Below are 25,994 nucleotides of genomic sequence, written 5' to 3'. Positions count from 1 at the left end.
TTTGGATAAAAGCGTCTGATAAATGGCATATATTTATTATTAACTGGCAAAACCTAGAGCCAAGACCAGTAGAACAACGGAAAAACCTACAGCCAAGACCAGTAGAACAACTGGCAAACCTAGAGCCAAGACCAGTAAAACAACGGACAAAACCTACAGCCAAGACCAGTAAAACAACAGACAAACGTACAGCTATGAGAAGTAGAACTGACTCACCAATAAACCTGACGATTCTCCTGATAAGGGGGTTCAGATAGCAGCACTCCCCCGTCAAGATGGTCTTCTCCTGGGATAGTAGCACCGCCCGTGTGGACTTCATCATGTACATGGATACCTCCCCGATGAAGATCTGACAACAGACAGATACACTTGTTTATTTTTTTCAATCCCAGCCCCCTGTCCCCACGAGGTATTTTGCCAGGTCGTCAATGTAAATAAGAATGTGTTCTTATTTTGCCTTAACTGAATTAAATAAAGGTTAAATATATATATATATATATATATTTTAAAACACAAGGTGTGACCACAGAGTTACATCCTTGTACCTTTACCTAACCCTAATGCCGAGTACTTGCCCTAACACAACTGACAAAACTACAGCCACGAGAAGTAGAACAAATTACAAACTCCTAGTCACTTAGTCCTAACCATAACACCTAGTCCTAACACCTAGTCCTAACATTAACACCTAGTCCTAATCCTAACACCTAGTCCTAGCACCTAGTTCTAACACCTAGTCCTGACCTTAACACCTAGTAAATAACACCTAGTACTAGCCCTAAAACCTAGTCCTAACCCTAACACCTAGTCCTAACACCTAGTCCTAACACCTAGTCTTAACACCTAGTACTAAAACCTAGTACTGACCCTAACACCTAGTCCTAACCCCCAACACCTAGTCCTAAAACCTAGATCTAACCATAACACCTAGTTCTAACACCTAGTCCTAACACCTAGTCCTAACCCTAACACCTAATCCTAATACCTAGTCCTAGTCCTAACACCTAGTCCTAACACCTAGTCCTAACACCTAGTCCTGATCCTAACACCTAGTCCTAACACCTTGTCCTAACACCTAGTCCTGACCCTAACACCTAGTCCTAACACTTAGTCCTGACCCTAACACCTAGTCCTAACACCTAGTCCTAACCCTAACACCTAATCCTAACACCTAGTCTTGACCCTAACACCTAGCCCTAACACCTAGTCCTGACCCTAACACCTAGTCCTAACACCTAGTCCTAACACCTAGGCCTGACACCGACACCTAGCCCTAACACCTAGTCCTAACACCTAGTCCTGACCCTAACACCTAGTCCTAACACTTAGTCCTGACCCTAACACCTAGTCCTAACACCTAGTCTTAACCCTAACACCTAGCCCTAACACCTAGTCCTAACCATAACACCTAGTCCTAACCTTAAGTCCTAGTCCTAACACCTAGTCCTAACACCTAGTCCTAACCCTAACACCTAACCCTAACACCTAGCTATTGCACTGGTCTTGCTATTGCCACACATCCAAAATCACATTTTTGTCATGCCTCCACTGGAGGTCTGGTGAATTTTGCATTAGCTGAAACGGTTTGAATGGGCCTTTGGATTACAGCGGCTACATTTTGATTGGATGTTACAGTTCATTGGATGTTACAGTTCAAGAACAGCCCCCCAAGTCACCATTGGCATCATGGTGAAATCCCTGAGCGGTTTCCTTCCTCTCCGTCAACTGAGTTAGGAAGGACACCTGTATCTTTATAGTGACTGGCTGTATTGATGCACCATTCAAAGTGTAGTTAATAACTTCACCATGCTGAAAGGGATATTCAATGTCTGCTTATTCAAAGGTGCCCATCTTTGGGAGGCATCGGAAAACTTCCCTGGTCTTTGTGGTTGAATCTGCTTGAAATTCACTACTCAACTTAGGGACATTCTATGTGTGGAGTACAGAGATGTCCTTCAAAACCCATGATAAACACTATTATTGCAAACTATTATGTGATTTGTTAAGCAAATATTTACTATTAATCTTATTTAGGCTTGCCATAACAAAGTGGTTGAATACTTATTGACTCAAGACATTTCAGCTTTTCATTTTTAATTAATTGAGATGATGTTCTCCAAATTAATATTCCTTTGACATTATGGGTTATTGTGATGTCATTATGGGGTATTGTGATGTCATTATGGGTTATTGTGATGTCATTATGGGGTATTGTGATGTCATTATGGGGTACTGTGATGTCATTATGGGGTACTGTGATGTCATTATGGGGTATTGTGATGTCATTATGGGGTATTGTGATGTCATTATGGGGTATTGTGATGTCATTATGGGGTACTGTGATGTCATTATGGGGTACTGTGATGTCATTATGGGGTACTGTGATGTCATTATGGGGTATTGTGTGTAGCTCTGTGACACAAAACCTCAAAAGAATACATTTTAAATTCAGACTGTAAGACAACAAAATATGGAAAAAGTAAAGAGCTGTCAATATTATTGATCCAAGATGGCGTAGCAGTAAGTCGTCCCGTCGTATCGTCTCTCTGTAAATATCTGTAAATATGAGACGATATTTACAGATATTATTTTTAGATATTTTTCTTCGCATATCTTTAAAAACACTTTGCTAAACCTGCTAAACCTAAGCTTCCAAATACTCTCCTGCAATCCGCCTCACCCAATGTAGCTACTTTTCCTAAAGTATTTATATTTACATCGGAACCGGAACCCCTCAACTGAAGCTAGCCAGCTAACCACCAGCTATGCTCGCGATCTTCAGCTAACCGGTCATCAGCTAATCTTTAGCTCTCGCCAGTTCGAACAACGCAACGCTAACCAGAGCATAACGGACCTATTTATTTTTATCCCCGGATTCCCTCCACAAACGGAACATTTTTTAAATGTTAAATAGTGTCCTAAAACCAGCATCTCAGTGGGTAAATAGTGTCCTAAAACCAGTGTCTCAGTGGGTAAATAGTGTCCTAAAACCAGTGTCTCAGTGGGTAAATAGTAAAACCAGCGTCTCAGTGGGTAAATAGTAAAACCAGCGTCTCAGTGGGTAAATAGTAAAACCAGCGTCTCAGTGGGTAAATAGTGTCCTAAAACCAGCGTCTCAGTGGGTAAATAGTGTCATAAAACCAGCGTCTCAGTGGGTAAATAGTGTCCCAAAACCAGCGTGTCAGTGGGTAAATAGTGTCCTAAAACCAGCGTCTCAGTGGGTAAATAGTGTCCTAAAACCAGCGTCTCAGTGGGTAAATAGTGTCATAAAACCAGCGTCTCAGTGGGTAAATAGTGTCCCAAAACCAGCGTGTCAGTGGGTAAATAGTGTCCTAAAACCAGCGTCTCAGTGGGTAAATAGTAAAACCAGCGTCTCAGTGGGTAAATAGTGTCCTAAAACCAGCGTCTCAGTGGGTAAATAGTGTCCTAAAACCAGTGTCTCAGTGGGTAAATAGTAAAACCAGCGTCTCAGTGGGTAAATAGTGTCCTAAAACCAGCGTCTCAGTGGGTAAATAGTGTCCTAAAACCAGCGTGTCAGTGGGTAAATAGTGTCCTAAAACCAGCGTCTCAGTGGGTAAATAGTGTCCTAAAACCAGCGTGTCAGTGGGTAAATAGTGTCCTAAAACCAGTGTCTCAGTGGGTAAATAGTGTCCTAAAACCAGCGTCTCAGTGGGTAAATAGTGTCCTAAAACCAGGGTCTCAGTGGGTAAATAGTGTCCTAAAACCAGCGTCTCAGTGGGTAAATAGTGTCCTAAAACCAGTGTCTCAGTGGGTAAATAGTGTCCTAAAACCAGTGTGTCAGTGGGTAAATAGTGTCCTAAAACCAGCGTCTCAGTGGGTAAATAGTGTCCTAAAACCAGCGTCTCAGTGGGTAAATAGTGTCCTAAAACCAGCGTCTCAGTGGGTAAATAGTGTCCTAAAACCAGTGTCTAAGTGGGTAAATAATGTCCTAAAACCAGCGTCTCAGTGGGTAAATAGTGTCCTAAAACCAGCGTCTCAGTCGGTAAATAGTGTCCTAAAACCAGTGTCTCAGTGGGTAAATAGTGTCCTAAAACCAGCGTCTCAGTGGGTAAATAGTGTCCTAAAACCAGTGTCTCAGTGGGTAAATAGTGTCCTAAAACCAGCGTCTCAGTGGGTAAATAGTGTCCTAAAACCAGCGTCTCAGTGGGTAAATAGTGTCCTAAAACCAGCGTCTCAGTGGGTAAATAGTGTCCTAAAACCAGCGTCTCAGTGGGTAAATAGTGTCCTAAAACCAGTGTCTCAGTGGGTAAATAGTGTCCTAAAACCAGCGTCTCAGTGGGTAAATAGTGTCCTAAAACCAGTGTCTCAGTGGGTAAATAGTGTCCTAAAACCAGCGTCTCAGTGGGTAAATAGTGTCCTAAAACCAGCGTCTCAGTGGGTAAATAGTGTCCTAAAACCAGCGTCTCAGTGGGTAAATAGTGTCCTAAAACCAGCGTCTCAGTGGGTAAATAGTGTCCTAAAACCAGCGTCTCAGTGGGTAAATAGTGTCCTAAAACCAGCGTCTCAGTGGGTAAATAATGTCCTAAAACCAGTGTCTCAGTGGGTAAATACACCAGGATGGTTTAGCTGAGTGTTTATTAGTCCTCACTCAGTGGTTGTTTAGCTGAGTGTTTATTAGTCCTCACTCAGTGGTTGTTTAGCTGAGTGTTTATTAGTCTTCACTCAGTGGTTGTTTAGCTGAGTGTTTATTAGTCCTCACTCAGTGGTTGTTTAGCTGAGTGTTTATTAGTCCTCACTCAGTGGTTGTTTAGCTGAGTGTTTATTAGTCCTCACTCAGTGGTTGTTTAGCTGAGTGTTTATTAGTCCTCATGTAGTGGTTGTTTAGCTGAGTGTTTATTAGTCCTCACTCAGTGGTGTTTAGCTGAGTGTTTATTAGTCCTCACTCAGTGGTTGTTTAGCTGAGTGTTTATTAGTCCTCACTCAGTGGTTGTTTAGCTGAGTGTTTATTAGTCTTCACTCAGTGGTTGTTTAGCTGAGTGTTTATTAGTCCTCACTCAGTGGTTGTTTAGCTGAGTGTTTATTAGTCCTCACTCAGTGGTTGTTTAGCTGAGTGTTTATTAGTCCTCACTCAGTGGTTGTTTAGCTGAGTGTTTATTAGTCCTCACTCAGGGTTTTTCCGACGGCGCTAATCTCGTGAGCACTTTTGGAGCAGGGTATTTGATTGGTTTGACAAGTTGTGAGGCATCACTAGCGTCACCGACTGGTACCCATCCGTCTTTAGTTGATTTCTGCCACGGGCTTCCCGTACACTTCCCATTTTAGGAAGCCTGGTTTGAGATGAGGCTACCGTAGCCCGAACCATGATTCCCGACACCCTAAAAGTCAGCCCTAACCCTGGGGGGGCAAACACAGACACACTGTGTCAACAATTTTAACAGATTTTAAATAGATAAATGCTGTCCTCCTTGTGTTGGTTTGTCATGGAGGGAAAACTACTCTCATACAACAACAAATGTTATTTGTTCAAACCATGTGTTGTTGTTGTATGAGAGTAGTTTTCCCTCCATGACAAACCAACACAGGACAATAATTACAGTACATGTCCTGAATCTATTTTACAGGACAGGACAATAATTACAGTACATGTCCTGAATCTATTTTACAATAATTACAGTACATGTCCTGAATCTATTTTACAATAATTACAGTACATGTCCTGAATCTATTTTACAATAATTACAGTACATGTCCTGAATCTATTTTACAGGACAGGACAATAATTACAGTATATGTCCTGAATCTATTTTACAGGACAGGACAATAATTACAGTATATGTCCTGAATCTATTTTACAATAATTACAGTATATGTCCTGAATCTATTTTACAATAATTACAGTATATGTCCTGAATCTATTTTACAGGACAATAATTACAGTACATGTCCTGAATCTATTTTAAAGGAGTACATTTTCCTGTAATTGAATTTGTCCTAATGGACAACTTGAGGCTGTGTTTTTTTTTATTTATAAAAAAGCTTTTTGAATCTAAGTATGTAGAAGGCTAGTTGGTAAGAGCCTTTTCTGCCCAAGGAAAGGACATGTCCTGAGGCAAAGTGTTAGCCACTATATTGTATTACATGTATTGTGGATCCCCATCTGCCTGGGGTCCAGCAAAATTAAGGACGTTTATACAATTGCAAAAACATTAAAATACATTCACAGATTTCACAACACACTGTGTGCCCTCAGGCTCCTACTCCACCACTACCACATATCTACAACACACTGTCTGCCCTCAGGCCCCTACTCCACCACTACCACATATCTACAACACACTGTCTGCCCTCAGACCCCTACTCCACCACTACCACATATCTACAACACACTGTCTGCCCTCAGGCCCCTACTCCACCACTACCGCATATCTACAACACACTGTCTGCCCTCAGGCCCCTACACCACCACTACCACATATCTACAACACACTGTGTGCCCTCAGGCCCCTACTCCACCACTACCACATATCTACAACACACTGTCTGCCCTCAGGCCCCTACTCCACCACTACCACATATCTGCAACACACTGTGTGCCCTCAGGCCCCTACTCCACCACTACCACATATCTACAACACCCTGTGTGTCCTCAGGCCCCTACTCCACCACTACCACATATCTACAACACCCTGTGTGCCCTCAGGCCCCTACTCCACCACTACCACATATCTACAACACCCTGTGTGTCCTCAGGCCCCTACTCCACCACTACCACATATCTACAACACACTGTGTGCCCTCAGGCCCCTACTCCACCACTACCAAATATCTACAACACACTGTCTGCCCTGAAGGCCCCTACTCCACCACTACCACATATCTACAACACCCTGTGTGTCCTCAGGCCCATACTCCACCACTACCACATATCTACAACACACTGTGTGTCCTCAGGCCCCTACTCCACCACTACCACATATCTACAACACACTGTGTGCCCTCAGGCCCCTACTCCACCACTACCACATATCTACAACACCCTGTGTGTCCTCAGGCCCCTACTCCACCACTACCACATATCTACATCACACTGTGTGCCCTCAGGCCCCTACTCCACCACTACCACATATCTACAACACACTGTCTGCCCTCAGGCCCCTACTCCACCACTACCACATATCTACAACACCCTGTGTGTCCTCAGGCCCCTACTCCACCACTACCACATATCTACAACACACTGTGTGCCCTCAGGCCCCTCCTCCACCACTACCACATATCTACAACACACTGTGTGCCCTCAGGCCCCTACTCTACCACATATCTACAACAAACTGTGTGCCCTCAGGCCCCTACTCCACCACTACCACATATCTACAACACACTGTGTGCCCTCAGGCCCCTCCTCCACCACTACCACATATCTACAACACACTGTGTGACCTCAGACCCCTACTCCACCACTACCACATATCTACAACACACTGTCTGCCCTCAGGCCCCTACTCCACCACTACCACATATCTACAACACACTGTCTGCCCTAAGGCCCCTACTCCACCACTACCACATATCTACAACACACTGTGTGCCCTCAGGCCCCTACTCCACCACTACCACAAATCTACAACACACTGTCTGCCCTCAGGCCCCTACTCCACCACTACCACATATCTACAACACACTGTGTGCCCTCAGGCCCCTACTCCACCACTACCACATATCTACAACACCCTGTGTGTCCTCAGGCCCCTACTCCACCACTACCACATATCTACAACACACTGTGTGCCCTCAGGCCCCTACTCTACCACATATCTACAACAAACTGTGTGCCCTCAGGCCCCTACTCCACCACTACCAAATATCTACAACACACTGTGTGCCCTCAGGCCCCTACTCCACCACTACCACATATCTACAACACACTGTGTGCCCTCAGGCCCCTACTCCACCACTACCACATATCTACAACACACTGTGTGCCCTCAGGCCCCTACTCCACCACTACCAAATATCTACAACACACTGTGTGCCCTCAGGCCCCTACTCCACCACTACCACATATCTACAACACCCTGTGTGTCCTCAGGCCCCTACTCCACCACTACCACATATCTACATCACACTGTGTGCCCTCAGGCCCCTACTCCACCACTACCACATATCTACAACACACTGTCTGCCCTCAGGCCCCTACTCCACCACTACCACATATCTACAACACCCTGTGTGTCCTCAGGCCCCTACTCCACCACTACCACATATCTACAACACACTGTGTGCCCTCAGGCCCCTCCTCCACCACTACCACATATCTACAACACACTGTGTGCCCTCAGGCCCCTACTCTACCACATATCTACAACAAACTGTGTGCCCTCAGGCCCCTACTCCACCACTACCACATATCTACAACACACTGTGTGCCCTCAGGCCCCTCCTCCACCACTACCACATATCTACAACACACTGTGTGCCCTCAGGCCCCTCCTCCACCACTACCACATATCTACAACACACTGTGTGACCTCAGACCCCTACTCCACCACTACCACATATCTACAACACACTGTCTGCCCTCAGGCCCCTACTCCACCACTACCACATATCTACAACACACTGTCTGCCCTAAGGCCCCTACTCCACCACTACCACATATCTACAACACACTGTGTGCCCTCAGGCCCCTACTCCACCACTACCACAAATCTACAACACACTGTCTGCCCTCAGGCCCCTACTCCACCACTACCACATATCTACAACACACTGTGTGCCCTCAGGCCCCTACTCCACCACTACCACATATCTACAACACCCTGTGTGTCCTCAGGCCCCTACTCCACCACTACCACATATCTACAACACACTGTGTGCCCTCAGGCCCCTACTCTACCACATATCTACAACAAACTGTGTGCCCTCAGGCCCCTACTCCACCACTACCACATATCTACAACACACTGTGTGCCCTCAGGCCCCTCCTCCACCACTACCACATATCTACAACACACTGTGTGTCCTCAGGCCCCTACTCCACCACTACCACATATCTACAACACACTGTGTGCCCTCAGGCCCCTACTCCACCACTACCACATATCTACAACACCCTGTGTGTCCTCAGGCCCCTACTCCACCACTACCACATATCTACAACACCCTGTGTGTCCTCAGGCCCCTACTCCACCACTACCACATATCTCCAACACACTGTGTGCCCTCAGGCCCCTACTCCACCACTACCAAATATCTACAACACACTGTCTGCCCTGAAGGCCCCTACTCCACCACTACCACATATCTACAACACCCTGTGTGTCCTCAGGCCCCTACTCCACCACTACCACATATCTACAACACACTGTGTGCCCTCAGGCCCCTACTCCACCACTACCACATATCTACAACACCCTGTGTGTCCTCAGGCCCCTACTCCACCACTACCACATATCTACATCACACTGTGTGCCCTCAGGCCCCTACTCCACCACTACCACATATCTACAACACACTGTCTGCCCTCAGGCCCCTACTCCACCACTACCACATATCTACAACACCCTGTGTGTCCTCAGGCCCCTACTCCACCACTACCACATATCTACAACACACTGTGTGCCCTCAGGCCCCTCCTCCACCACTACCACATATCTACAACACACTGTGTGCCCTCAGGCCCCTACTCTACCACATATCTACAACAAACTGTGTGCCCTCAGGCCCCTACTCCACCACTACCACATATCTACAACACACTGTGTGCCCTCAGGCCCCTCCTCCACCACTACCACATATCTACAACACACTGTGTGCCCTCAGGCCCCTCCTCCACCACTACCACATATCTACAACACACTGTGTGACCTCAGACCCCTACTCCACCACTACCACATATCTACAACACACTGTCTGCCCTCAGGCCCCTACTCCACCACTACCACATATCTACAACACACTGTCTGCCCTAAGGCCCCTACTCCACCACTACCACATATCTACAACACACTGTGTGCCCTCAGGCCCCTACTCCACCACTACCACAAATCTACAACACACTGTCTGCCCTCAGGCCCCTACTCCACCACTACCACATATCTACAACACACTGTGTGCCCTCAGGCCCCTACTCCACCACTACCACATATCTACAACACCCTGTGTGTCCTCAGGCCCCTACTCCACCACTACCACATATCTACAACACACTGTGTGCCCTCAGGCCCCTACTCTACCACATATCTACAACAAACTGTGTGCCCTCAGGCCCCTACTCCACCACTACCAAATATCTACAACACACTGTGTGCCCTCAGGCCCCTACTCCACCACTACCACATATCTACAACACACTGTGTGCCCTCAGGCCCCTACTCCACCACTACCACATATCTACAACACACTGTGTGCCCTCAGGCCCCTACTCCACCACTACCAAATATCTACAACACACTGTGTGCCCTCAGGCCCCTACTCCACCACTACCACATATCTACAACACCCTGTGTGTCCTCAGGCCCCTACTCCACCACTACCACATATCTACATCACACTGTGTGCCCTCAGGCCCCTACTCCACCACTACCACATATCTACAACACACTGTCTGCCCTCAGGCCCCTACTCCACCACTACCACATATCTACAACACCCTGTGTGTCCTCAGGCCCCTACTCCACCACTACCACATATCTACAACACACTGTGTGCCCTCAGGCCCCTCCTCCACCACTACCACATATCTACAACACACTGTGTGCCCTCAGGCCCCTACTCTACCACATATCTACAACAAACTGTGTGCCCTCAGGCCCCTACTCCACCACTACCACATATCTACAACACACTGTGTGCCCTCAGGCCCCTCCTCCACCACTACCACATATCTACAACACACTGTGTGCCCTCAGGCCCCTCCTCCACCACTACCACATATCTACAACACACTGTGTGACCTCAGACCCCTACTCCACCACTACCACATATCTACAACACACTGTCTGCCCTCAGGCCCCTACTCCACCACTACCACATATCTACAACACACTGTCTGCCCTAAGGCCCCTACTCCACCACTACCACATATCTACAACACACTGTGTGCCCTCAGGCCCCTACTCCACCACTACCACAAATCTACAACACACTGTCTGCCCTCAGGCCCCTACTCCACCACTACCACATATCTACAACACACTGTGTGCCCTCAGGCCCCTACTCCACCACTACCACATATCTACAACACCCTGTGTGTCCTCAGGCCCCTACTCCACCACTACCACATATCTACAACACACTGTGTGCCCTCAGGCCCCTACTCTACCACATATCTACAACAAACTGTGTGCCCTCAGGCCCCTACTCCACCACTACCACATATCTACAACACACTGTGTGCCCTCAGGCCCCTCCTCCACCACTACCACATATCTACAACACACTGTGTGTCCTCAGGCCCCTACTCCACCACTACCACATATCTACAACACACTGTGTGCCCTCAGGCCCCTACTCCACCACTACCACATATCTACAACACCCTGTGTGTCCTCAGGCCCCTACTCCACCACTACCACATATCTACAACACCCTGTGTGTCCTCAGGCCCCTACTCCACCACTACCACATATCTCCAACACACTGTGTGCCCTCAGGCCCCTACTCCACCACTACCAAATATCTACAACACACTGTCTGCCCTGAAGGCCCCTACTCCACCACTACCACATATCTACAACACCCTGTGTGTCCTCAGGCCCCTACTCCACCACTACCACATATCTACAACACACTGTGTGCCCTCAGGCCCCTACTCCACCACTACCACATATCTACAACACCCTGTGTGTCCTCAGGCCCCTACTCCACCACTACCACATATCTACATCACACTGTGTGCCCTCAGGCCCCTACTCCACCACTACCACATATCTACAACACACTGTCTGCCCTCAGGCCCCTACTCCACCACTACCACATATCTACAACACCCTGTGTGTCCTCAGGCCCCTACTCCACCACTACCACATATCTACAACACACTGTGTGCCCTCAGGCCCCTCCTCCACCACTACCACATATCTACAACACACTGTGTGCCCTCAGGCCCCTACTCTACCACATATCTACAACAAACTGTGTGCCCTCAGGCCCCTACTCCACCACTACCACATATCTACAACACACTGTGTGCCCTCAGGCCCCTCCTCCACCACTACCACATATCTACAACACACTGTGTGCCCTCAGGCCCCTCCTCCACCACTACCACATATCTACAACACACTGTGTGACCTCAGACCCCTACTCCACCACTACCACATATCTACAACACACTGTCTGCCCTCAGGCCCCTACTCCACCACTACCACATATCTACAACACACTGTCTGCCCTAAGGCCCCTACTCCACCACTACCACATATCTACAACACACTGTGTGCCCTCAGGCCCCTACTCCACCACTACCACAAATCTACAACACACTGTCTGCCCTCAGGCCCCTACTCCACCACTACCACATATCTACAACACACTGTGTGCCCTCAGGCCCCTACTCCACCACTACCACATATCTACAACACCCTGTGTGTCCTCAGGCCCCTACTCCACCACTACCACATATCTACAACACACTGTGTGCCCTCAGGCCCCTACTCTACCACATATCTACAACAAACGGTGTGCCCTCAGGCCCCTACTCCACCACTACCACATATCTACAACACACTGTGTGCCCTCAGGCCCCTCCTCCACCACTACCACATATCTACAACACACTGTGTGTCCTCAGGCCCCTACTCCACCACTACCACATATCTACAACACACTGTCTGCCCTCAGGCCCCTACTCCACCACTACCACATATCTACAACACACTGTGTGCCCTCAGGCCCCTACTCCACCACTACCACATATCTACAACACCCTGTGTGTCCTCAGGCCCCTACTCCACCACTACCACATATCTACAACACCCTGTGTGTCCTCAGGCCCCTACTCCACCACTACCACATATCTACAACACACTGTGTGCCCTCAGGCCCCTACTCCACCACTACCAAATATCTACAACACACTGTCTGCCCTGAAGGCCCCTACTCCACCACTACCACATATCTACAACACCCTGTGTGTCCTCAGGCCCCTACTCCACCACTACCACATATCTACAACACACTGTGTGTCCTCAGGCCCCTACTCCACCACTACCACATATCTACAACACACTGTGTGCCCTCAGGCCCCTACTCCACCACTACCACATATCTACAACACCCTGTGTGTCCTCAGGCCCCTACTCCACCACTACCACATATCTACAACACACTGTGTGCCCTCAGGCCCCTACTCCACCACTACCACATATCTACAACACACTGTCTGCCCTCAGGCCCCTACTCCACCACTACCACATATCTACAACACACTGTGTGCCCTCAGGCCCCTCCTCCACCACTACCACATATCTACAACACACTGTGTGCCCTCAGGCCCCTACTCTACCACATATCTACAACACACTGTGTGCCCTCAGGCCCCTACTCCACCACTACCACATATCTACAACACACTGTGTGCCCTCAGGCCCCTCCTCCACCACTACCACATATCTACAACACACTGTGTGCCCTCAGGCCCCTCCTCCACCACTACCACATATCTACAACAGACTGTGTGCCCTCAGGCCCCTACTCCACCACTACCACATATCTACAACACACTGTGTGCCCTCAGGCCTCTACTCCACCACTACCATATATCTACAACACACTGTGTGCCCTCAGGCCCCTACTCCACCACTACCACATATCTACAACACACTGTGTGCCCTCAGGCCCCTATTCCACCACATATCTACAACACACTGTGTGCCCTCAGGCCCCTACTCCACCACTACCACATATCTACAACACACAGTGTGCCCTCAGGCCCCTCCTCCACCACTACCACATATCTACAACACACTGTGTGCCCTCAGGCCCCTCCTCCACCACATATCTACAACACACTGTGTGTCCTCAGGCCCCTCCTCCACCACTACCACATATCTACAACTCACTGTGTGTCCTCAGGCCCCTCCTCCACCACATATCTACAACACACTGTGTGTCCTCAGGCCCCTCCTCCACCACATATCTACAACACACTGTGTGCCCTCAGGCCCCTCCTCCACCACATATCTACAACACACTGTGTGCCCTCAGGCCCCTCCTCCACCACATATCTACAACTCACTGTGTGCCCTCAGGCCCCTCCACCACTACCACATATCTACAACTCACTGTGTGCCCTCAGGCCCCTACTCCACCACTACCAAATATCTACAACACACTGTCTGCCCTGAAGGCCCCTACTCCACGACTACCACATATCTACAACACCCTGTGTGTCCTCAGGCCCCTACTCCACCACTACCACATATCTACAACACACTGTGTGTCCTCAGGCCCCTACTCCACCACTACCACATATCTACAACACACGGTGTGCCCTCAGGCCCCTACTCCACCACTACCACATATCTACAACACCCTGTGTGTCCTCAGGCCACTACTCCACCACTACCACATATCTACAACACACTGTGTGCCCTCAGGCCCCTACTCCACCACTACCACATATCTACAACACACTGTCTGCCCTCAGGCCCCTACTCCACCACTACCACATATCTACAACACACTGTGTGCCCTCAGGCCCCTCCTCCACCACTACCACATATCTACAACACACTGTGTGCCCTCAGGCCCCTACTCTACCACATATCTACAACACACTGTGTGCCCTCAGGCCCCTACTCCACCACTACCACATATCTACAACACACTGTGTGCCCTCAGGCCCCTCCTCCACCACTACCACATATCTACAACAGACTGTGTGCCCTCAGGCCCCTACTCCACCACTACCACATATCTACAACACACTGTGTGCCCTCAGGCCTCTACTCCACCACTACCATATATCTACAACACACTGTGTGCCCTCAGGCCCCTACTCCACCACTACCACATATCTACAACACACAGTGTGCCCTCAGGCCCCTCCTCCACCACTACCACATATCTACAACACACTGTGTGTCCTCAGGCCCCTCCTCCACCACTACCACATATCTACAACTCACTGTGTGTCCTCAGGCCCCTACTCCACCACTACCACATATCTACAACACACTGTGTGCCCTCAGGCCCCTCCTCCACCACATATCTACAACACACTGTGCGCCCTCAGGCCCCTCCTCCACCACATATCTACAACACACAGTGTGCCCTCAGGCCCCTACTCCACCACTACCACATATCTACAACACACTGTGTGCCCTCAGGCCCCTCCTCCACCACTACCACATATCTACAACACACTGTGTGCCCTCAGGCCCCTCCACCACTACCACATATCTACAACACACTGTGTGCCCTCAGGCCTCTACTCTACCACTACCACATATCTACAACACACTGTGTGCCCTCAGGCCCCTACTCCACCACTACCACATATCTACCACACACTGTGTGCCCTCAGGCCCCTACTCCACCACTACCACATATCTACAACACACTGTGTGCCCTCAGGCCCCTACTCCACCACTACCACATATCTACAACACACTGTGTGCCCTCAGGCCCCTACTCCACCACTACCACATATCTACAACACACTGTGTGCCCTCAGGCCCCTACTCCACCACTACCACATATCTACAACACACTGTGTGCCCTCAGGCCCCTACTCCACCACTACCACATATCTACAACACACTGTGTGCCCTCAGGCCCCTACTCCACCACATATCTACAACACACTGTGTGTCCTCAGGCCCCTCCTCCAGCACTACCACATATCTACAACACACTGTGTGCCCTCAGGCCCCTACTCCACCACTACCACATATCTACAACACACTGTGAGCCCTCAGGCACCTCCTCCACCACATATCTACAACACACTGTGTGTCCTCAGGCCCCTACTCCACCACTACCACATATCTACAACACCCTGTGTGCCCTCAGGCCCCTCCACCACTACCACATATCTACAACACACTGTGTGTCCTCAGGCCCCTCCTCCACCACATATCTACAACACACTGTGTGCCCTCAGGCCCCTCCTCCACCACATATCTACAACACACTGTGTGCCCTCAGGCCCCTCCTCCACCACATATCTACAACACACTGTGTGCCCTCAGGCCCCTCCTCCACCACATATCTACAACACACTGTGTGCCCTCAGGCCCCTCCTCCACCACATATCTACAACACACTGTGTGCCCTCAGGCCCCTCCTCCACCACATATCTACAACACACTGTGTGCCCTCAGGCCCCTCCTCCACCACATATCTACAACACACTGTGTGCCCTCAGGCCCCTCCTCCACCACATATCTACAACACACTGTGTGCCCTCAGGCCCCTCCTCCACCACATATCTACAACACACTGTGTGTCCTCAGGCCCCTCCTCCACCACTACCACATATCTACAACACACTGTGTGTCCTCAGGCCCCTCCTCCACCACATATCTACAACACACTGTGTGTCCTCAGGCCCCTCCTCCACCACTACCACATATCTACAACACCCTGTGTGCCCTCAGGCCCCTCCACCACTACCACATATCTACAACACACTGTGTGCCCTCAGGCCCCTCCTCCACCACTACCACATATCTACAACACACTGTGTGCCCTCAGGCCCCTCCTCCACCACATATCTACAACACACTGTGTGCCCTCAGGCCCCTCCTCCACCACTACCATATATCTACAGGTACTAAAGACATGTCTATGTATAGTGCGTATGTTATTGTGTGTGGTGTGTGTGTGTGTGTGGAGGGGGGTGTATGTATGATTGTGTGTGTGGTGTGTGGTGTGTGTGTGTGTGGGGGAAGTGTGTGTATGTATGATTGTGTGTGTGGTGTGTGGAGTGTGGTGTGTGTGTGTATGTATGGTTGTGTGTGTGTGTGGTGTGTGTGTGTGTGTGTGGTGTGTGGTGTGTGTGTGTATGTATGGTTGTGTGTGTAGTGTGTGGTGTGGTGTGTGTGTGTGTGTATGTATGTGGTGTGTGGTGTGTGGTGTGGGGGGTGTGTGTATGTATGGTTGTGTGTGTGCTGTGTGTGTGTGTGTGTGTGTGGTGTGGTGTGTGGTGTGTGGTGTGTGGTGGTGCCAGTGTTTATGTTGCTTCACAGAGGACAGTGTCCTGAGTCAATGTGATAGCTTCTATAAAGATAACTCAGGCTTAATATTTTTATTAATGATGGAGACAGATGTACACCACATTCATGCAACAAACCCCCACTAGTCCACATCCATACAAACCCCCACTAGTCCACATTCATGCAACAAACCCCCACTAGTCCACATCCATACAAACCCCCACTAGTCCACATTCATGCAACAAACCCCCACTAGTCCACATCCATGTCCACATCCATGCAACAAACCCCCACTAGTCCACATCCATGCAACAAACCCCCACTAGTCCACATCCATACAAACCCCCACTAGTCCACATCCATACAAACCCCCACTAGTCCACATTCATGGGATGTTACAATAAAGAGAGAGAGGGGGATGTTACAATAAAGAGAGAGGGGGGTGTTACAATAAAGAGAGAGAGGGGATGTGTTACAATAAAGAGAGAGAGGGGGGATGTTACAATAAAAGAGAGAGAGGGGATGAGAGAGGGGGATGTTACAATAAAGAGAGAGGGGGATGTTACAATGAAGAGAGAGAGGGGGAAGTTACAATAAAGAGAGAGGGGATGTTACAATAAAGAGAGAGAGGGGGATGTTACAATAAAGAGAGAGGGGGGGATGTTACAATAAAGAGAGAGAGAGGGGGATGTTACAATAAAAAGAGAGAGAGGGGGGATGTTACAATAAAGAGAGAGAGGGGGGATGTTACAATAAAGAGAGAGAGGGGGATGTTACAATAAAGAGAGAGAGGGGGATGTTACAATAAAGAGAGAGAGGGGGATGTTACAATAAAGAGAGAGAGGGGGATGTTACAATAAAGAGAGAGAGGGGATGTTACAATAAAGAGAGAGAGAGGGGGTGTTACAATAAAGAGAGAGAGGGGATGTTACAATAAAGAGAGAGAGGGGGATGTTACAATAAAGAGAGAGAGGGATGTTACAATAAAGATGTTACAATAAAGAGAGGGGGATGTTACAATAAAAAAGAGAGAGAGGGGATGTTACAATAAAAGAGAGAGGGGGATGTTACAATAAAGAGACAGAGGGGGATGTTACAATAAAAGAGAGAGAGGGGGGATGTTACAATAAAGAGAGAGGGGGGATGTTACAATAAAGAGAGAGAGGGGGATGTTACAATAAAGAGAGAGAGGGGGATGTTACAATAAAAGAGAGAGAGGGGGATGAGGGGGATGTTACAATAAAAGAGAGAGAGGGGGATGTTACAATAAAGGGGAGAGAGAGAGGGGGATGTTACAATAAAAGAGAGAGAGGGGGATGTTACAATAAAAAGAGAGGGGGAGTTACAATAAAGAGAGAGAGGGGATGTTACAATAAAAAAGAGAGGGGGATGTTACAATAAAGAGGGGGATGTTACAATAAAAAAGAGAGGGGGGGGGGATGTTACAATAAAGAGAGAGAGGGGGGATGTTACAATAAAGAGAGAGAGGGGGGATGTTACAATAAAAGAGAGAGGGGGATGTTACAATAAAGAGAGAGAGAGGGGATGTTACAATAAAGAGAGAGGGGGGATGTTACAATAAAGAGAGGGGGATGTTACAATAAAGAGAGAGAGAGAGGGGGATGTTACAATAAAGAGAGAGAGGGGGGATGTTACAATAAAGAGAGAGAGGGGGGATGTTACAATAAAGAGAGAGAGGGGGATGTTACAATAAATAAAGAGAGAGAGGGGGGGATGTGACAATAAAGAGAGAGAGGGGGGATGTTACAATAAAGAGAGAGGGGGGATGTTACAATAAAAAGAGAGGGGGATGAGAGGGATGTTACAATAAAGAGAGAGAGAGGGGATGTTACAATAAATAGAGAGAGGGGATGTTACAATAAATAGATAGAGGGGATGTTACAATAAAAGAGAGGGGGGATGTTACAATAAAGAGAGAGAGAGGGGGGATGTTACAATAAAAGAGAGGGGAGAGGGGGATGTTACAATAAAGAGAGAGGGGGATGTTACAATAAAGAGAGAGGGGGATGTTACAATAAAAAGAGAGAGAGAGGGGATGTTACAATAAAGAGAGAGGGGGGGATGTTACAATAAAGAGAGAGGGGGATGTTACAATAAAGAGAGAGGATGTTACAATAAAGAGAGAGGGATGTTACAATAAATAGATAGAGGGGGATGTTACAATAAAAGAGAGAGGGGGATGTTACAATAAAGTTACAATAAAAAGAGAGGGGGATGTTACAATAAAGAGAGAGAGAGGGGATGTTACAATAAAGAGAGAGGGGATGTTACAATAAATAGAGGGGGATGTTACAATAAAAGAGAGAGGGGATGTTACAATAAAGAGAGAGAGGGGGATGTTACAATAAAGAGAGGGGATGTTACAATAAAGAGAGAGAGGGGGATGTTACAATAAAAAGAGAGAGGGGGATGTTACAATAAATAGATAGAGGGGGATGTTACAATAAAGAGAGAGAGAGGGGGATGTTACAATAAAGAGAGAGAGGGGATGTTACAATAAGGGGAGTTACAATAAAGAGAGAGAGGGGATGTTACAATAAAGAGAGAGGGGATGTTACAATAAAAGAGAGAGAGAGGGGGATGTTACAATAAATAAAGAGAGAGAGAGGGGGATGTTACAATAAAGAGAGAGAGGGGGATGTTACAATAAAAGAGAGAGGGGGATGTTACAATAAAAGAGAGAGGGGGATGTTACAATAAAGAGAGAGAGGGGGATGTTACAATAAAGAGAGAGGGGGATGTTACAATAAAGAGAGAGAGGGGGATGTTACAATAAAGATGTTACAATAAAGAGAGAGGGGATGTTACAATAAAAGAGAGAGAGGGGATGTTACAATAAAGAGAGAGAGAGGGGGATGTTACAATAAATAGATAGAGGGGGATGTTACAATAAAAGAGAGGGAGTTACAATAAAGAGGGGGATGTTACAATAAAAGAGAGAGGGGGATGTTACAATAAAAAGAGAAGGGGGATGTTACAATAAAGAGAGAGGGGGATGTTACAATAAAGAGAGGGGAGAGAGGGGGGATGTTACAATAAAGAGAGAGAGGGGGGATGTTTAAATAGATAGAGGGGACAATAAAGAGAGAGAGAGGGGATGTTACAATAAAAGAGAGAGAGAGGGGATGTTACAATAAAGAGAGAGGGGGATGTTACAATAAATTTTTTATTTGTTACAATAAAGTGTTACAATAAAGAGAGAGGGGGATTTACATTAAAGAGAGAGGGGGATGTTACAGTTAAGAGAGAGAGGGGGATTTACAATAAAAGGGGGATATTACAATAAAGAGAGGGGGATGTTACAATAAAGAGAGAGGGGGATGTTACAATAAAGAGGGGTACCTTGTAAAGAGGGGGATGTTACAATAAAGAGAGGGGGATGTTACAATAGATGTTCCAAGGGGGCTCTAACCAATAAAGAGTTAGATAAAGGGGATGTTACAATAAAGATGTTACAATAAATAGAGAGGGGATGTTACAATAAATAGATAGAGGGGGATGTTACAATAAGGGGAGACAATAAAGAGAGAGAGGGGGATGTTACAAATAAAGAGAGAGGGGAGTTACAATAAAGAGGGGATGTTACAATAAAAGGGGGATGTTACAATAAATAGAGAGAGGGGATGTTACAATAAAAGAGAGAGAGAGGGGATGTTACAATAAAGAGAGAGAGGGGGATGTTACAATAAAGAGAGGGGGATGTTACAATAAAGAGAGGGGATGTTACAATAAAGAGAGAGAGAGAGGGGATGTTACAATAAAAGAGAGAGGGGATGTTACAATAAAGAGGGGGATGTTACAATAAAAGAGAGAGGGGGATGTTACAATAAATAGATAGAGGGGGATGTTACAATAAAGAGAGAGAGAGAGGGGGATGTTACAATAAAAGAGAGAGAGGGGGATGTTACAATAAAGAGAGAGAGGGGGATGTTACAATAAAAGTTACAATAAAGAGAGAGGGGATGTTACAATAAAGAGATAGAGGGGGATGTTACAATAAAGAGAGAGGGGGATGTTACAATAAAGAGAGAGAGGGGGATGTTACAATAAAGAAATGTTAGATAAAAGAGGGGGATGTTACAATAAGAGAGAGAGATAGAGGGGGATGTTACAATAAAGAGAGAGAGAGGGGGATGTTACAATAAAAGAGAGAGGGGGGATGTTACAATAAAAGAGAGAGGGGATGAGAGAGAGGGGGATGTTACAATAAAAGAGAGAGAGGGGGATGTTACAATAAATAGATAGAGGGGGATGTTACAATAGAGAGAGATAAAGAGAGGGGATGTTACAATAAAAGAGAGAGGGGGATGTTACAATAGAGGGGGATGTTACAATAAAGAGAGAGAGGGGGATGTTACAATAAATAGATAGAGGGGGATGTTACAATAAAGAGAGGGAGAGAGGGGGATGTTACAATAAAGTTACAATAAAGAGAGAGGGGGATGTTACAATAAAGAGAAAGAAGAGAGGGGGATGTTACAATAAAAAGAGAGGGGGATGTTACAATAAAAGAGGGGATGTTACAATAAAAGAGAGGGGGATGTTACAATAAAAGAGGGGGATGTTACAATAAAAAGAGGGGGAGTTACAATAAGGGGGATGTTACAATAAAAGAGAGGGGGATGTTACAATAAAGAGAGGGGGGGGATGTTACAATAAATAAAGGGGAGTTACAATAAAGGGGGATGTTACAATAAGGGGGAGAGAGAGGGGGATGTTACAATAAAGAGAGAGTTACAATAAAGAGAGGGGATGTTACAATAAAAGAGAGAGAGGGGGATGTTACAATAAAAGAGAGGGGGATGTTACAATAAAGAGAGAGGGGGGATGTTACAATAAAGAGAGGGGGGATGAGAGAGAGGGGGATGTTACAATAAAGAGAGGGGGATGTTACAATAAAAGAGAGGGGGGATGTTACAATAAAAAGAGAGAGGGGATGTTACAATAAAAGAGAGGGGGATGTTACAATAAAGAGAGAGGGGATGTTACAATAAAGAGAGAGGGGGGATGTTACAATAAAGGAGAGGGGGATGTTACAATAAAAAGAGAGGGGGGATGTTACAATAAAGAGAGAGGGGATGTTACAATAAAAAGAGAGAGGGGGATGTTACAATAAAGAGAGAGAGGGGGATGTTACAATAAAAGAGGGGGAGAGAGAGGGGGATGTTACAATAAAAGAGAGAGGGGGGATGTTACAATAAAGAGAGGGGGATGTTACAATAAAGAGAGAGGGGATGTTACAATAAAGAGAGAGGGGATGTTACAATAAAGAGAGAGAGGGGGATGTTACAATAAAAAGAGAGGGGATGTTACAATAAGAGAGAGAGAGAGGGGGATGTTACAATAAAGAGAGAGAGGGGGATGTTACAATAAAGAGAGAGAGGGGGATGTTACAATAAAAGAGAGAGAGGGGGATGTTACAATAAAGAGAGAGAGGGGGATGTTACAATAAAGAGATGTTACAATAAAGAGAGAGGGGATGTTACAATAAAGAGGGGAGAGGGGATGTTACAATAAAAGAGAGAGGGGGATGTTACAATAAAAAGAGATGTTACAATAAAGAGAGGGGGATGTTACAATAAAAAGAGAGAGAGGGGGATGTTACAATAAAGAGAGAGAGGGGGATGTTACAATAAAAGAGAGAGGGGGATGTTACAATAAAAAGAGAGAGAGGGGGATGTTACAATAAATAGAGAGAGGGGGATGTTACAATAAAGATGTTACAATAAAGAGAGGGGGGATGTTACAATAAAGAGAGAGGGGGATGTTACAATAAAGAAAATAGAGAGAGAGGGGATGTTACAATAAATAAAGAGAGAGAGAGGGGGATGTTACAATAAAAGAGGGGGAGAGAGGGGGATGTTACAATAAAGAAGGGGGATGTTACAATAAAAGAGAGAGGGGGGATGTTACAATAAAAAAGAGAGAGGGGGATGTTACAATAAAGAGAGAGGGGGATGTTACAATAAAAGAGAGAGGGGATGTTACAATAAAAGAGAGAGGGGGATGTTACAATAAAGAGAGAGGGGGATGTTACAATAAAGAGAGGGGGATGTTACAATAAAGGGGGAGGATGTTACAATAAAGAGAGAGGGGATGTTACAATAAAAGAGAGAGAGGGGGATGTTACAATAAAGAGAGAGGGGGATGTTACAAAAAAGGGGAGAGAGGGGGATGTTACAATAAAAAAGAGAGGGGGATGTTACAATAAAGAGAGAGGGGGGATGTTACAATAAAAAGAGGGGGAGAGAGGGGGATGTTACAATAAAAAGAGAGAGGGGGATGTTACAATAAAAATAGAGAGGGGGATGTTACAATAAAAGAGAGAGGGGGATGTTACAATAAAAAAGAGAGAGGGGGATGTTACAATAAAAGAGAGAGAGGGGGATGTTACAATAAAGGGGGAGATAGAGAGGGGATGTTACAATAAAGAGAGAGAGGGGATGTTACAATAAAAGAGAGAGGGGATGTTACAATAAAAGAGAGAGAGAGGGGATGTTACAATAGGGGGGAGAGAGAGGGGGATGTTACAATAAAAGAGAGAGGGGAGAGGGGGGATGTTACAATAAAAAGAGGGGATGTTACAATAAAGAGAGGGGATGTTACAATAAAAGAGAGAGGGGATGTTACAATAAAAGAGAGAGAGGGGGATGTTACAATAAAAGAGAGAGGGGATGTTACAATAAGGGGGATGTTACAATAAAGAGAGGGGGATGTTACAATAAAAGAGAGGGGGATGTTACAATAAAGAGAGAGGGGGATGTTACAATAAAAAGAGAGGGGATGTTACAATAAAAAGAGGGGGATGTTACAATAAGAGAGGGGGATGTTACAATAAAAAGAGAGGGGGATGTTACAATAAAGAGAGAGAGGGGGGATGTTACAATAAAAGAGAGGGGGATGTTACAATAAAGAGAGAGGGGGATGTTACAATAAAGAGAGAGAGGGGGGATGTTACAATAAAGAGAGAGAGGGGATGTTACAATAAAAGAGAGAGAGGGGGATGTTACAATAAAAGAGAGAGGGGGATGTTACAATAAAGAGAGGGGAGGGGGATGTTACAATAAAAGAGAGGGAGTTACAATAAAGGGGGATGTTACAATAAAGAGAGTTACAATAAAGAGGGGGGATGTTACAATAAAAAGAGTTACAAGAGAGAGGGGGATGTTACAATAAAGAGAGAGAGGGGGATGTTACAATAGAGAGAGAGGGGGATGTTACAACAAAAAAAGAGAGAGAGAGGGGATGTTACAATAAAGAGAGAGAGAGGGGATGTTACAATAAATAGATAGAGGGGATGTTACAATAAAAAGAGAGAGGGGATGTTACAATAAAGAGAGAGAGGGGGGGATGTTACAATAAAGAAAGAGAGAGAGGGGGGTGTTAAATTAAAGAGGGGGAGAGAGGGGGATGTTACAATAAAAGAGAGGGGGGATGTTACAATAAAAGAGAGAGAGAGGGGGATGTTACATTAAAGAGAGAGAGGGGATGTTACAATAAAGAGAGAGAGAGGGGGGATGTTACAATAAAGAGAGAGAGAGGGGGATGTTACAATAAAAAGAGAGAGGGGGATGTTACAATAAATAGATAGAGGGGGATGTTACAATAAAAGAGAGAGGGGATGTTACAATAAAGAGAGAGAGGGGATGTTACAATAAAGAGAGAGGGGGATGTTACAATAAAGAGAGAGAGAGGGGGGATGTTACAATAAAGAGAGAGGGGGGGGGTGTGACAATAAAGAGAGAGAGGGGGATGTTACAATAATGAGAGAGGCTTGAGTCTCCAGAGGCGTCAGGATAATTAATCTTCTGAAACCAGGTGGTGTGGTGCTGTGGTCACAGGAGTGTAGAAACAGTGCCCTCTAGTGTTGATTCTCGGAAGTAATAAAAACTGATCGGCGTCTCAGTGCTTTCTACATGAGGACTTGAAAATGATATATTTTTTTTACCCAGTTGTTCTGTCGGAAGCCCACGACTGGATAACTCATGACATTACGTGCCAAGATTCGCTAATCGGCATCCTTTAATCAAGTCTATCACAAGACAAACAAAAACAGATGTTCCGGAATGGTCTGCTGAAGGTCATTATCAGAGCCCCTTTATGGCCTCGGAAGAGGAAGGGGGGTCTGGTCCCCTGCTATGTTCCAAAAAAGGAACCCTTCTCTCCCCTTTCTCTCTGAAACAAAGAGGACATGGCCCAGAGGAAAAAAAAGGCCATATCATTTAAAAATGTTGCGCTCATGAACTGTTGTAACAACCCGAATATAAATGTTTCTACTCGTCCTGTAATACGTGTTTGACTGAAATCTGAAAGGTACAGACCTGACCAGAGACATGCTTACAGACTATGTGTCATAACAAACGTTTATCTCCTTGGACTGAAAGAACAGCGAGAGGACGCGTGACCTCCTGCGACAGGAAGCAGTCCCTTTGACTGAAAGCTCCGAAGGACCACTGACCCCCCCCACCCCCCGGGGGATGTTACAATAAAGAGAGGGGATGTGACCCTGAGTGGAACCTTAATAAAGAGAGAGGGGGGACCTCAATAAAGAGAGAGAGGGGATGTTACCCTGAGAGGGGGGAACCCTCTAACCTCTAACCCTGAAACCAGACGTGCAACCTCTAACCCTAACCCAGATGTAACCTCTGATGTGCCCTGGTGAGAACTTGAAAATGATATAACCCTAACTCTGGTGCAAGTCTGACTGGAGTGTAGAAACAGTGCATTACTAACCTCTAACTGATAACTCATGACATTACGTGCCAAGATTCGCTAATCGGCATCCTTTAATCAACCTATCACAAGACAAACAAAAACAGATGTTGAATGGTCTGCTGAACATTCAGAGCC

General features: G+C 46.6%; 1 pseudogene; it reads right to left on the bottom strand.

Moving 5' to 3' along the window:
• Window positions 1-25,994, bottom strand: part of LOC118382393 (phospholipid phosphatase-related protein type 1-like) — a 198,521-nt pseudogene that overhangs the window by 84,617 nt on the left and 87,910 nt on the right.

Source organism: Oncorhynchus keta, chromosome 12 (genome assembly GCF_023373465.1).
Source record: "Oncorhynchus keta strain PuntledgeMale-10-30-2019 chromosome 12, Oket_V2, whole genome shotgun sequence".
Taxonomy (NCBI): domain Eukaryota; kingdom Metazoa; phylum Chordata; class Actinopteri; order Salmoniformes; family Salmonidae; genus Oncorhynchus; species Oncorhynchus keta.
This window is presented reverse-complemented; position numbering and strand designations above follow the sequence as displayed.